At 48.9% G+C, this 14,153-nt stretch overlaps 1 protein-coding gene across 1 annotated transcript in view; it reads left to right on the top strand.

The window, feature by feature from the left end:
• The window catches only part of LOC144504395 (calpain-2 catalytic subunit-like), an 88,700-nt gene that overhangs the window by 3,996 nt on the left and 70,551 nt on the right, over window positions 1-14,153 (top strand). The gene's annotated exons all lie outside the window — the stretch shown is intronic.

The following is a 14,153-nucleotide window of genomic DNA, read 5'->3' as shown; positions in this document are numbered from 1 at the left end:
TTGAATTATTGTAGTTGAAGAATTCAAAGTGAGTAATCCTTCAGGAACTACGCCCAACTCTTGCATAAATTCCTTCAGGGATTTTCCACGCCTCGAAATAGATATCAAGCAACTCAATTCGGAATTAGTGGTGTTCCTCAGCACTATTATATGTGGAATACAGTAAAAACACAGATTGGGCATATGGGATGTCTACAGGAGCCAAATGGTTGGGGGAGGCGATGGCCAAGTGGTATTATCGTTCGACCATTAATTCAGAAACTCAGCTAATGTTCTGGGGACCAGGGTTCAAATCCCGCCACGGCAGATGGTGGAATTTGAATTCAATAAAAAATATCTGGAATTAGGAATCTCCTGATGACCATGAAACCATTGTCAATTATCGGAAAAACCCATCTGGTTCATTAATGTCCTTTAAGGAAGGAAATCTACCGTCCTTACCTGGTCTGGCCTACAAGTGACTCCAGAACCACAGCAATGTGATTGACTCTCAACTGTTCTCGGGCAACTAGGGATGGGCAATAAATGCTGGCCAGCCAGCGACACCCATGTCCCACGAATGAATAAAAATGTGTAACTTCAGGTATACCTACTGTGACATGTAATTTCTGTACCTGGACACTTGGTCAGAAATTCACAAACAGAGGTATTGTAATTAGATTCAAGAAATTAAATTGACCAAAAGCAAGTCCGTACTAACAAAGAATTGGTTAGAAAAAGGGATTTGACTATAAAACAGCCAATTTAGGCCATAGTGACTCAGGCCTTCTCCTGGACTACTTGTCAGTCTGGAGGCTGGGAAGGGAATTGTGTTATTCATTTTATGTCTACGCAAATAATAATTACACAAATAAAGTACAAATTTTTCTGATTTTCTAAACTCCATTGCAAATAACTGACAGAGAGCTGCAGGAGGTAATTTAGAATCAGTAACGCCTAAGTTATAAGTGCTGCAAGTGAACAGGAATCGTCATTCTGTATAATAAAACTCTGTTGAAATGTTTAAAGTTTATTTATTAATGTCACAAGTAGGCTCACATTAGCACTGCAATGAAGTTACTGTGAAAATCCCCTAATCGCCACACTCCGGCGCCTGTTCGGATACACTGAGGGAGAATTTAGCATGGCCAATGCACCTAACCAGCATGTCTTTCGGACTGTGGGGGGAAAACAGAGCACCACGAGGAAACCTCATGCAGACACAGGGAGAACGTGCAGACTCCGCGCAGACGGTGACCCAAGCTGGGAATCGAACCCGGGTCCCTGGCGCTGTGAGGCAAGCACAGTATTAATGTGCAGTTTGATTAAATCATTGACTTTGATTATAACTTTGATTAAATCATAACTTTGATTAAATAATTCCTTCATCCTCTAAATTCAGAGAATACAACCCTAGTTTATGCAGCCGCTCCTTGTAGTTTAATCCTTGGAGTACACATATCATTCTGGTAAATTTACACTGCACTGCCTTCCAAGGCCAATGTATGCTGCCTATGATGTGATTCCCAAAACTGCTCACATAGCTCCGTGTGGTTTAACTAGGGCTTTTCATAACTGTAGCATAACTTCTACCCATCCCCCTACCCCTACCCCCACCCCAACCCCTCTATTCTAGTCCTTTAAGTTTAAAGGCTAGTATTCCGTTAGCCTTATTGATTATTTTCCATGCCTGTTTATGACCTGTTATTGATCTCCAATCTTGGACACACAAGTCTCTGCCGGTGTCTATTGCTCCGAGCTTTTCATCATTAGAAGGTACATTGTTCAATCTTCTTTATGTTCTAAGTGGTTGATCTCTCTCTCATTTGCCGATATTGAAGTCCGTTTGTCACAATTTAGCCCTTTCATTTAAACTGTCTTTATCTCTTTATAATTTTATCCTTCCATCTGCACTACTTACACTGTCAACAGTAGTGCATTTGATAAATTTGGATATGTGGCTTTTTATCTCACCCTCTAAGTCATTAATAAATACAGTAAGTAGTTAAGGCCCCAACACAGATCCTTGGCAAACATCACTCGTCACATCCAGTCCATTAGAGCACCTGTACTTAATCTCAGTCAAACCAGGTTAACAATTAATTCCCATAAACTTCAATCGTAATTAGCAATCACTTATGAGTTTAAAGTTTTTACTTATTAGTCACAAGTTGGCTTACATCAACACTGCAATGTGAAAATCCCCTAGTCGCCACACTCCGGCGCCTGTTCAGGTACACTGAGGGAGAATTTAGCATGGCCAATGTGCCTAACCTCAGTCATGAGGAACTTTATCTATGGCCTTCTGCAAGTCCATGTTAATAACATCCATAAACAACTCCTGACCGACCCTTTTCAAATCCAGTTGTGCAGATCTGGTTGCAAGAGTTTCTGCAGAATTCTGTTTGCAAACACCCTAACTGTAATGTTTTCAGAACATGTCCAAAAATGGACACTCTTAGCACAATTCCTACTTTTATCATCACCATTTACATTCCCTTTGTCTTTTTGTCTATGCCATTCCTATCAATTACAGCCCACCCCCAACCCTCACAGTATAAATCTTGTCCTTTTTCCTTTGTTTTCAGCTCTGACGAAGGGTCACCCAGACTCAAAACGTTGGCTCTATTCTCTCTCCACAGATGCTGTCAGACCTGCTGAGATTTTCTGGTATTTTCTGTTTTTCTTTCAGATTCCAGCGACTGCAGTAATTTGCTTTTATATTTTATGTCCAGAAATGTCCTCAGTCCCAAAACATTACAAGACATTTCTGCTTAAGTTCATAAAATGCCCTAAACTCTTGAGTGGTGAGATGTGCAAAGTGGTGTCCCCCAGGGATCTGTACCAGTGTCTCAGCTTTTCAACACACATGTTAACGATGTGGTTGAAAGAATCAAATGTACATCCAAAGTGGCAGTAGGTGCTAATTTAGTAGGCAATTATGTCAATGGGCGAAGTCACAAATGGCCATAGACAGTCTGAATAAGTTAAAAGTTCAATGTGGATAAATGTGAGATCATCCAATTTGAGATTTACTAGGATGCTACCAGGACTTGATGGGTTGAGTTATAAGGAGAGGCTGGATAGTCTGGGACTTTTTTCCGTGGAGCATTTGAGGCTAAGGGGTGAACTTAAAGAGGTCTATAAAATGATGAGGGCATAGATCAGGTAGATAGTTAATATCTTTTCCCAAAGGTAGGGGAATCTAAATCTAGAGGGCACAGGTTTAAGGTGAGAGGGAAGAGATACTAAAGGGTTCAGAGGGGTCATTTTTTCACTCAAAGGGTGGTGAGTGTCTGGAACGAGCTGCCAGAGGTAGTAGTAGAGGCGGGTACAATTTTGTCTTTTAAAAACCATTTAGGCAGTTACATGGGTAAGATTGGTATAGAGGGATATGGGCCAAATGCGAACAATTGGGACTAGCTTAATGGCAAAAACTGGGCGGCATGGACAGGTTGGGCCAAAGGGCCTGTTTCTATGCTGTTAACCTCGATGACTATCCACTTTGAACCATAAACATGAGAAATTATAATATTTTCTTAAAACTGAAAGAGCAGAAACTCTGGTTGAAAAAAGTGATTTAAGTGTCTGTGGACAAAATACTAACGCACCACGACAAAAAAATGTATCCGAAAAGGTGAATGAAATCTTGGTACTTATCTTAGAAGGATTAGAATTCAAAAGTGAAGAAGTGATGCAAGGTCAGATTCCCAATCAACTGTGCTGCATTTAGTTTTGTGAACAGAAGTCCAGGAAAGATATATTGGCCTTGGAAGCAAATATATCTTCCCTGGAATTCCGTTTTCAAAACTAAATGCAGCACTTTTGAATTCAAATCCTAAGGTAAGTGCTAAGATTTCATTTGCCTTTTCGGACACATTTTCTTGTAGCTAAGAACTAGTATTTTGTCCACGGACACTTAAATTACTTTTCTGGATCGATCAAAATTATACCAGGGCTGAAAAAGTAATAAATTCTGGTGGGCTGCATATATTTGGCTTGCGTTCCCTTGAGTTTAGAAGGTTGGGTGAATTTATCGATAAGGGGAACTAACAGGATTCGTAGAATCCCTACAGTGCAGAAGGAAGCCATTCGGCCCATCGAGTCTGCACCGACAACAATCCCACCCAGGCCCTATCCCCGTAACCCCACCTATTTACCCTGCTAGTCATCCTGACACTAACAGGTAATTTATCATGGCCAATCAACCTAACCCGCACATCTTTCGGACTGTGGGAGGAAACCAGATCACCCGGAGGAAACCCACGCAGACACAGAGAGAATGTGCAAACTCCACACAGACAGTCACCCAAGGCTGGAATTGAACCCATGTCTCTGCTGCTGTGAGGCAGCAGTCCTAACCACTGTGCCATTGTGCTGCCCCTTGTGCCACCGTGCCACCCCACAATGGAAACAATGACACAATGGAACAATTTCTTCTGATGGGAAGATACAGGACATAGGGACATAATCTTCACATTGGGAATTGGGAGTAAAATCAGGAAGCGTTTTCCACACAGAGGGTAGAAGACCATAAGACATGGGAGCAGAATTAGGCCACTCGGCCCATTGAGTCTGCTCCGCCATTCAATCGTGGCTGATTTGTTTCTCATCCCCAATCTCCTGCCTTTTGTCCATAACCCCTGATCCCCTTATTAATCAAGAACCTATCTATCTCTGTCTTAAAGACACTCAATGACCTGGCCTCCACAGCCTTCTGCAGCAAAGAGTTCCACAGATTCACCAAGTTAGAAATGTGCTTGTTGACAAGGTTGTGGATGTTGGATCAATTGAAAATTTCAAGACTGTGGGGGCAGAATTGTCTACTCCTATACGGACAAATGGGGCAACTGATTTATATACAGCAAGATCCTAAACATAGCAAAAAGAAGAATTGCTATTTAATTTGTTTGTCAGTGGAGAGGACAGGGCACCAGAATAACTGACTTCAAAATGTGTCACAGCATCTTTAATATGCGACTGAATTACACAGGTACACCTTCAGGTTAGTGCCTCATACAAAAACTAGCGGGAACTTTCAGTTTATTGCCTGGGTATAAACTAGTGCCATGACTGTTCTCAACAATCTACCAACCACAGACTTAATTACCTGAAGTTAAAATCAGACTGTTTGGATAATAAGTAGCCAATCCACAGCGTCGATTTTGCACTTAGCTAGCACGTTGGCAATCTACCCCAGCATTTCTGGCAGAGTTGCATTACAATTTGCATTATAAACACAACTGATGGAATGAAACTTGAATCTTCAAACTTCTGACTACATTTTTAAAAATTCATTTACGTGATATGGGTGTTGCTGGCTAGGCCAGCATTTATTACCCATCTCTAATTGCCGTTGAGAAGGCAGTGATGAGCTGCCCTCTCGAACCGCTGCAGTCTGTGAGGTGTAGGTACACCCACAGTGCAGTTAGGGAGGGGATTTCAGGGTTTTGACACAGCGACAGTGAAGGGAGCGTGATATATTTCCAAGATGGTGTGTGACTTCGAGGGGAAATTCCAACTGGTGGTGTTCCCAGGTATCTGCTGCTCTTGTCCTTCTAGGTGATGGTGGTTGTGGGTTTAGGAGGTGCTGCCTAAGGAGCCTTAGTGAGTTCCTGCAGTGCATCTTGTAAATGGTACAAACCACTGTCACTGTTTGTGGGTTTGAATGTTTGTGGAAGGGATAGTAATCAAGCAGGCTGCTTTGTCCTGGATGGTGTTAAGTTTCTTGAGTGCCATTGGAACTGCAATCATCCAGGCAAGTGGGGTGTATTCCATCATACTCCTGACTTGTACCTTGTAGATGGTGGACAGGCTTTGGGGAGTCAGGAGGTGAGTTACTTGCCACAGGATTCCTAACTTTTGACCTGCTCTTGGAGCCACAGTATTTTTGAGGCTAGTCCAGTTCTGTTTCTGGTCAATGGTCACCCCTAGGATGTTCATAGTGGGGGATTCAATTATGATAATACCATTGAATGTCAAGGGGCACTAGTTAGATCCACTCTTGTTAGAGATGGTCATTGCCTGGCACTCATGTGGCATGAATGTTACTTACTACTTGTCAGCCCAAGTCTGGATATTGTCCAAGTCTTGCTGCATTTGGAGATGGACTGCTTCAGTATCTGAAGTGTGGCGAATGATGCTGAACATTGTGCAGTCATCAACGGACATCCCCACTTCTGACCTTATGATGGAAGGAAGTTCATTGATGAAGCAGTTGAAGATGGTTGGGTCTAGGACAATACCCTGAGGAATTCCAGCAGTGATCTCCAGGAGCTGAGATGATTGACCTTTAACAACTACAACCATCTTCCTTTGTGCCACATATGACTCCAACCAGAGGAATGTTTTCCCTCAAGTACCATTGACTCCAGTTTTGCTCGGGCTTCTTGATGCTATATTCTATCATATGCTGCCCTGATGTCAAGGACAGTCACTACTAGCACCTCACCTCTGACATTCAGCTCTTTGGTCCATGTTTGAACCAAAGCTGTAATGAGGTCAGGAACAGAGTGACCCTTGTGGAACCCAAACTGAACGCTCGTGAATAGGTTATTGCTGAGTAAGTGCTGCTTGATAGCACTGTTGATGGCCCCTTCCATCACTTTATTGATGATTGCGAGTAGACTGGTAGGGAGCTAATTGACCAGGTTGTATTTATCCTGCTTCTTGTGTGCAGGACATACCTGGACAACTTTCCACATTGCCGGGTAGATACCAGTTTTGTAGCTGTATTGGAACAGTTTGGCTATGGGCAAGGCAATTCTGGAGCACAAGTCTTCTGTAGTATTGCTGAAATATTGTCAGGGCCCAGAGCCTTGTAGTATCCAGTGCTTTCAGCTGTTTCTTGATATCACATGGAGTGAATAGAATTGGCTGAAGACTGACATCTGTGATGCTGGGGACCTCTGGAGGAGGCCAAAATGGATCATCCAGCTGGCATTTCTGGCTGAAGATCGTTGCGAATTCTTCAGCCTTATCTTTTACACTGATGTGCTGGGCTCCTCCATCATTGAAAATGGGGATATTTGTGGAGCCTCCTCCTCCTCCAGTGAATTGTTGGTTGTGTAATCATTCAGCTTTGTCTGTTACTTGCTGCTTATGCTGTTTGGCTCACAAGTGTTGTAGTTTCACCAGAGTGACACCTCATTTTTAGTTATGCATGGTGTTGCTCTTAGCATGCCCTCCTACACTCTCCATTGAATCAGGATTGATCCCCTGGCTTGGTGGTAACAGTAGAATGGGGGCTATGCCGGGCCATGAGGCTACAGATTGTGGTTGAGTACAATTCTGTTGCTGATGATGGCCCACAGTGTCTCATGGATGCTCAGTCTTGAGTTGCTAGATCTGTTTAAAGTTTATCCCATTCAGCATGGTGGTAGTGCCACCATGATGGAGGTTATTCCCAATGTGAAGACAAGACTTTATCTCCACAGGGACTGTGCAGTGGTCACTCCTACTGATGCTGTCATGGACAGATGTACCTGTGGCTAGCAGGTTGATGAGGATGGGGTCAAGTATGGTTTTCCCTCTTGTTGGTTCCCTCACCACCTAGTTCCAGTCTAGCAGTCTAGGTCCTTTAGGACCTGGCCAGCTTGGTCTTTGGTGGGACTACCAAGCCACTCTTGGTGATGGACAGGGAAATCCCCCACCTAGAGTACATTCTGCACATTTGCCACCTTCATTGCTTCCTCCAAGTGGTGTTTAACATGTAGGAGCACTGATTCATCCGCTGAGGGAGGCTGTTGCTCTTCTATTCTGTGAGACCACTCTCCCAATTTTGGCACAAACCCCCAGACGTTAGTAAGGAGGACTTTGCAGGGTTAACAGGACTGAGTTTGCCGTTGTCATTTCTGATGCCTAGGTCGATGCCGGGCAGTGTGTCCAGTTTCATTGCTTTCTGTTTTCTTAATAGTGATTGGAAACAGCTGAGTGGCCTGCTCGGCAAACACTGAGTCGGGCCAAAGTTTTATTATTTGTCCTTGGGATGTGGATGTCGCTGGCAAGGTGAACATTTATCACCCATCCCTAATTGTCCTTGTGCAGACGGTGGTGAGTCTTTTTGAAGTACTGCAGTCTATGTGGTGTAGGTACATCCACAGTGCTGTTAGAGAGGGAGTGGTTGTGATAGTGAAGGTGATATAGTTCCACGTCAGGATGGTGTGTGGCGTGGAACTGAACTGCCAGCTAGTGGTGTTCCCAGGCATCTGCTTCGCTTGTTCTTTGATGCCAATAGTTCACAAACGTTTTGGCCTTGTATCCTTATTCAGATTGATCAACTTTTGGAGTATTTCTCCTGGCAATTTATTTTTTAATTACCCCCATGTTAATGACGACACATTTTGCAAATCATTCTAAACACACAGTACAGGTAAATATATGCCTAAAATAATAATTTTTTACGTATGATTCATTGCATGAGCTTGATTTTTGGAGCTTCCTGTCTCCTGCTCAGTACTTCCTGCTCACCACTTCCTGTCTCCCATTCGTTGCTTCCTACTTCCCGCCTCGCTCACTCCCTCTCGCTATGAGCAAGGGCTCAGGAGAGGGGTAGCAAGTGGCGAGGGGTGAGGCAGGGAAGTAGTGAGCAGGAGAGCTGGGAGGGGGAAGCGGGAGGGTCAGGGCACAGGACATTAAGGGGAGGGGCGCAGGGAAGGGGGGGGGTCAAGGAAGGAAGTGGAATGTGGGAGAATCAGGAGAGGGAAGCAGTGAGGGGAGGGGGAAGCGGGTAGGGGAGGGTGGGGAGGGGGAAGCGGGTAGGGGAGGGTGGGGAGGGGGAAGCAGTGAGGGGGAGGGGGAAGTGGGTAGGGGGAGGGTGGGGAGGGGAAGCAGTGAGGAGGAGGGGAGGAGGGGAGGGTGGGGAGGAGGAGGGGAGGGTGGGGGGGAGGAGGAGGGGAGGGTGGGGGGGAGGAGGAGGGGAGGGTGGGGGGGAGGAGGAGGGGAGGGTGGGGAGGAGGAGGGGAGGGTGAGGAGGGGGAAGCAGCGAGGGTGGGGAGGGGGAAGCAGCGAGGGTGGGGAGGGGGAAGCAGCGAGGGGGAGGGTGGGGAGGGGGAAGCAGCGAGGGGGAGGGTGGGGAGGGGGAAGCAGCGAGGGGGAGGGTGGGGAGGGGGAAGCAGCGAGGGGGAGGGTGGGGAGGGGGAAGCAGCGAGGGGGAGGGTGGGGAGGGGGAAGCAGCGAGGGGGAGGGTGGGGAGGGGGAAGCAGCGAGGGGGAAGCAGCGAGGGGGAGGGTGGGGAGGGGGAAGCAGCGAGGGGGAGGGTGGGGAGGGGGAAGCAGCGAGGGGGAGGGTGGGGAGGGGGAAGCAGCGAGGGGGAGGGTGGGGAGGGGGAAGCAGCGAGGGGGAGGGTGGGGAGGGGGAAGCAGCGAGGGGGAGGGTGGGGAGGGGGAAGCAGCGAGGGGGAGGGTGGGGAGGGGGAAGCAGCGAGGGGGAGGGTGGGGAGGGGGAAGCAGCGAGGGGGAGGGTGGGGAGGGGGAAGCAGCGAGGGGGAGGGTGGGGAGGGGGAAGCAGCGAGGGGGAGGGTGGGGAGGGGGAAGCAGCGAGGGGGAGGGTGGGGAGGGGGAAGCAGCGAGGGGGAGGGTGGGGAGGGGGAAGCAGCGAGGGGGAGGGTGGGGAGGGGGAAGCAGCGAGGGGGAGGGTGGGGAGGGGGAAGCAGCGAGGGGGAAGCAGCGAGGGGGAGGGTGGGGAGGGGGAAGCAGCGAGGGGGAGGGTGGGGAGGGGGAAGCAGCGAGGGGGAGGGTGGGGAGGGGGAAGCAGCGAGGGGGAGGGTGGGGAGGGAAGAGGTGAGTGGGAGGGTCAGGGCAAGCAGCAATCAGAGCAGCTTGTTTGTTTTTCAAACCCACTGGGCAGGCGCTGTAACTGCGTTTGAAAACAGGGGCAGCAGTATTCAGAGAATGTGGATGTACTTTAAACGGGGATACCAACCATTACACAATTTATTTAAGAACCCCTCTGTATAGACATGTGCTATATCTTCAGGGTACACGCCCCCACTTTGAGAACCACTGTTCAAGGCAGTGGAGCTCATGGGTTTGGAAGGTGCTGTCAAAGGTGCCTTAGTGAGTTGCTGCAGTGCATCTTGTAGTTCATACACACCGCTGCTGCTGTGTGCCCTTGCGAAGAAAGTGGATGTTAAGCTGGTAGATAGTGCAAACGTCAATCAGGTGACTTTGTGCTGGATGGTGTGAAGCTTCTTCGGTGTTGTTAGAGGTGCACTTTTCCAGGCAAGTGGAGAATATTCCATCATACTTCTGATTTATACCTTGTAAATGGTGGACAGGCTTTGGGGAGCCATAAGTTGATTAACTTGTTGCAGAATTCCCAGCCTTTCACCCGCTCTTGTAGCCACAATATTTATATGTCTGGTCTAGTTTAGTTTCTTGTCAATGTTGATGGTGAGGATTTCAGCATTGGCAATGACCGTTGAATGTCAAGAGGAGATAATGGGTTCTGCTTTTTTTGGACAATTGGTTATTTTCTGGCACTTCTGTGGCACAAATGTTATCTGCCACTTATCAGCTCAAGCCTGAAAGTTGTCCAGGTTTTTGCAGCCTGCCGTTACGGACGGTTTCAATTTCTGAGGAACTGCCGAGGATATGGAATGTTATACACCACCTGCCAAATGAAAGTACACTAAGTGGGGCTTTGCTGTGCTGTGGACTGGTATTTCCTGGTATTTGGGAACTGGATTGAAACTGCTCAGATCCAAAAACTTCCATTCTATCCACTTGAGAGGTGCTTCAGCCAATAGCCCAGTGTGACGTGTTCACTGCCGTGATGTCAGCACCCATGTTTATGGAAAAAGTAAATATTTTAAAATCAACAGGATGCTATTCAATATATCCTCTGGCAGGTTTGACTTCTGAAAGGATGTTAATGGTGACAGCCCCTATCCAACTTAATTAAAATGACTCTGTCATGTAAACTTACCTTTGGTTCCAGCTTCTAATCATTGATCTGGTGTGTATGGATATTGGGTGAGGCAGAGCAGTGGCATACTCCATTGTTGAATGCCCTGCTGGCAATCACTTGCCCGAGGGATAGAAATCATAGAAGAAATCATAGAAACCCTACAGTGCAGAAGGAGGCCATTCGGCCCATCGAGTCTGCACCGACCACAATCCCACCCAGGCCCTACCCCCACATATTTTACCTGCTAATCCCTCTAACCTATGCATCTCTGGACTCTAAGGGGCAATTTTTAACCTGGCCAATCAACCTAACCTGCACATCTTTGGACTGTGGGAGGAAACCGGAGCACCCGGAGGAAACCCACGCAGACACGAGGAGAATGTGCAAACTCCACACAGACAGTGACCCAAGCCGGGAATCGAACTTGGGACCCTGGAGCTATGAAGCAGCAGTGCTAACCACTGTGCTACCGTGCCGCCTAAGGGTCATTGTGTCGACGGAACAAAACCCTGCCATGAATTCAGCCTGGTGTGGTGGAGAGAACAAAGAACAGGAAACAGGCCCTTCGGCCCTCCAAGCCTGTGCCGCTCATTGGTCCAACTAGACCATTCGTTTGTATCCCTCCATTCCCAGAATGCTCATGTGACTATCCAGGTAAGTCTTAAACAATGCCAGCGTGTCTGCCTCCACCACCCTACTTGGCAGCGCATTCCAGGCCCCCACCACTCTCTGTGTAAAAAAATGTCCCTCTGATATCTGAGTTATACCTCACCCCTCTCACCTTGAGCCCATGACCCCTCGTGATCGTCACTTCCGACCTGGGAAAAAGCTTCCCACTGTTCACCCTATCTATACCCTTCATAATTTTGTACACCTCTATTAGATCTCCCCTCATTCTACGTCTTTCCAGGGAGAACAAGCCCAGTTTACCCAATCTCTCCTCATAGCTAAGACCCTCCATACCAGGCAACATCCTGGTAAACCTTCTCTGCACTCTCTCTAACGCCTCCATGTCCTTCTGGTAGTGCGGTGACCAGAACTGGACGCAGTACTCCAAATGTGGCCTAACCAGCATTCTATACAGCTGCAACATCAGACTCCAGCTTTTATACTCTATACCCCGTCCTATAAAGGCAAGCATACCATATGCCTTCTTCATCACCTTCTCCACCTGTGCTGCCACCTTCAAGGATTTGTGGACTTGCACACCTAGGTCCCTGTGTGTTTCTATACTCTTGATGGCTGTGCCATTTATTGTATAACTCCTCCCTACATTAGTTCTTCCAAAATGCATCACTTCGCATTTATCTGGATTAAATTCCATCTGCCATTTCTCCGCCCAATTTTCCAGCCTATCTATATCCTGCTGTATTGTCCGACAATGTTCATCGCTATCCGCAAGTCCAGCCAACTTCGTGTCATCCGCAAACTTGCTGATAACATTGTCATTGATCCAATTTTTGAGTGGGCTGGTTGGGAACGTGTCAGTTGTAGAGAAGAATACAAATGTCTGTTTCGCATAATAGGTGTCAACGGGGGGAAGGTTTTCTTAGGTTGATATGTGTCTGTGACAATTAACCAACAGCATCTCCCGAACCCGCAACCTCGACCACCTTGATGGACAGCAGACGCATGATAAACATCACCTTCAGGTTACATGTGATCCTGACTTGAGAATATATCACCATTCCTTCTACATCACTCAGTCAGAATCCTGGGACTTCCTATCTATCAATAATGTGGAAATAGCTCTCCCGCCATCTTCCTACTTTTTTCATTCCTCCCTAAGATGTGGGCGCCATTGGTAAGGCTAGCATCTCGCCCATCCCTAATCATTTGGACTGTTGTAATTGATTCAAGAAGGTGGTCCACCACCACCACCTTCTCAGCAATAATTGGAGATGGGCATAACGCTGCCCTTTCCTGCGGCAACCACATCACTGGAAGGAATGACAACAAAAAGCAGGAAGGCAGTCTTGGGTCAGTATTTTTTTGACCAATACCTTAATAACAAGCCTTCTCTGAGGAAGGATGTCCTTGCTATCGAGGGAGTGCAGCAAAGGTTTACCAGGCTGATCTCTGGGATGGCAGGTCTGTCATATGAGGAGAGGCTAAATCGGTTAGGATTATACTCACTGGAGTTTAGAAGAGTGGGAGGGACTCTCATAGAAACTTATAAAATTCTAACTGGGTAGATTCAGAAAGAATGTTCCCAATGGTGGAGGAGTCCAGAACTAGGGGTCATAGTTTGAGGATAAGGGGTAAGCCTTTTAGAACTGAGGAGAGGGGAAGTTTCTTCACCCAGAGGGTGGTGAATGTGTGGAATTCACTACCACAGAAAGTAGTTGAGGCCAAAACGTTGTCTGATTTCAAGAAGAAATTAGATATAGCTCTAGGGACTAAAGGGAGATGGGAGATGGGGGGGGGGGAGAATGGGGGGGGGGGGGAGAGTGGGGGGGAGGGGGAGAATGGGGGGGGGGAGGGGGAGAGTGGGGGGGGGGGAGGGGGAGAGTGGGGGGGGAGAGTGGGGGGGGAGAGTGGTGGGGGGGGAGAGTGGTGGGGGGGGAGAGTGGGGGGGGGGAGAGTGGGGGGGGAGAGTGGGGGGGGGAGAGTGGGGGGGGGAGAGTGGGGGGGGGGAGAGTGGGGGGGGAGGGGGGAGAGTGTGGGGGGGGAGGAGTGTGGGGGGGGAGGAGAGTGGGGGGGGAGAGTGGGGGGGGGGGAGAGTGGGGGGGGGGAGAGTGGGGGGGGGGAGAGTGGGGGGGGGAGAGTGGGGGGGGGGGGAGAGTGGGGGGGGGGGAGAGTGGGGGGGGGGAGAGTGGGGGGGGGGAGAGTGGGGGGGGGGGGAGAGTGGGGGGGGGGAGAGTGGGGGGGGGAGAGTGGGGGGGGGAGAGTGGGGGGGGGAAGAGTGGGGGGGGGGAGAGTGGGGGGGGGGAGAGTGGGGGGGGGGGGGAGAGTGGGGGGGGGGGAGAGGTGGGGGGGGGAGAGTGGGGGGGGGGAGAGTGGGGGGGGAGAGTGGGGGGGGGGGAGAGAGGTGGGGGGGGGGGGGGAGAGTGGGGGGGGGGGAGGGAGAGTGGGGGGGGGGAGGGAAGAGTGGGGGGGGGGGGAGAGTGGGGGGGTTCTCGGGGGGGGGAGAGTGGGGGGGGGGGAGAGTGGGGGGGGGGGGGGAGAGTGTGGGGGGGGGAGAGGGGGAGTGGGGGGGAGGGAGAGTGGGGGGGAGCGTGAGTGGGGGGGGGGCGAGCGAGTGGGGGGGGGGGGGAGAGGTGGGG

The sequence above is a fragment of the Mustelus asterias genome, chromosome 15, assembly GCF_964213995.1.
Source record: "Mustelus asterias chromosome 15, sMusAst1.hap1.1, whole genome shotgun sequence".
Classification (NCBI taxonomy): domain Eukaryota; kingdom Metazoa; phylum Chordata; class Chondrichthyes; order Carcharhiniformes; family Triakidae; genus Mustelus; species Mustelus asterias.
The sequence above is the reverse complement of the archived record's forward strand: the minus strand, read 5'-3'. Positions and strand labels throughout refer to the sequence as shown.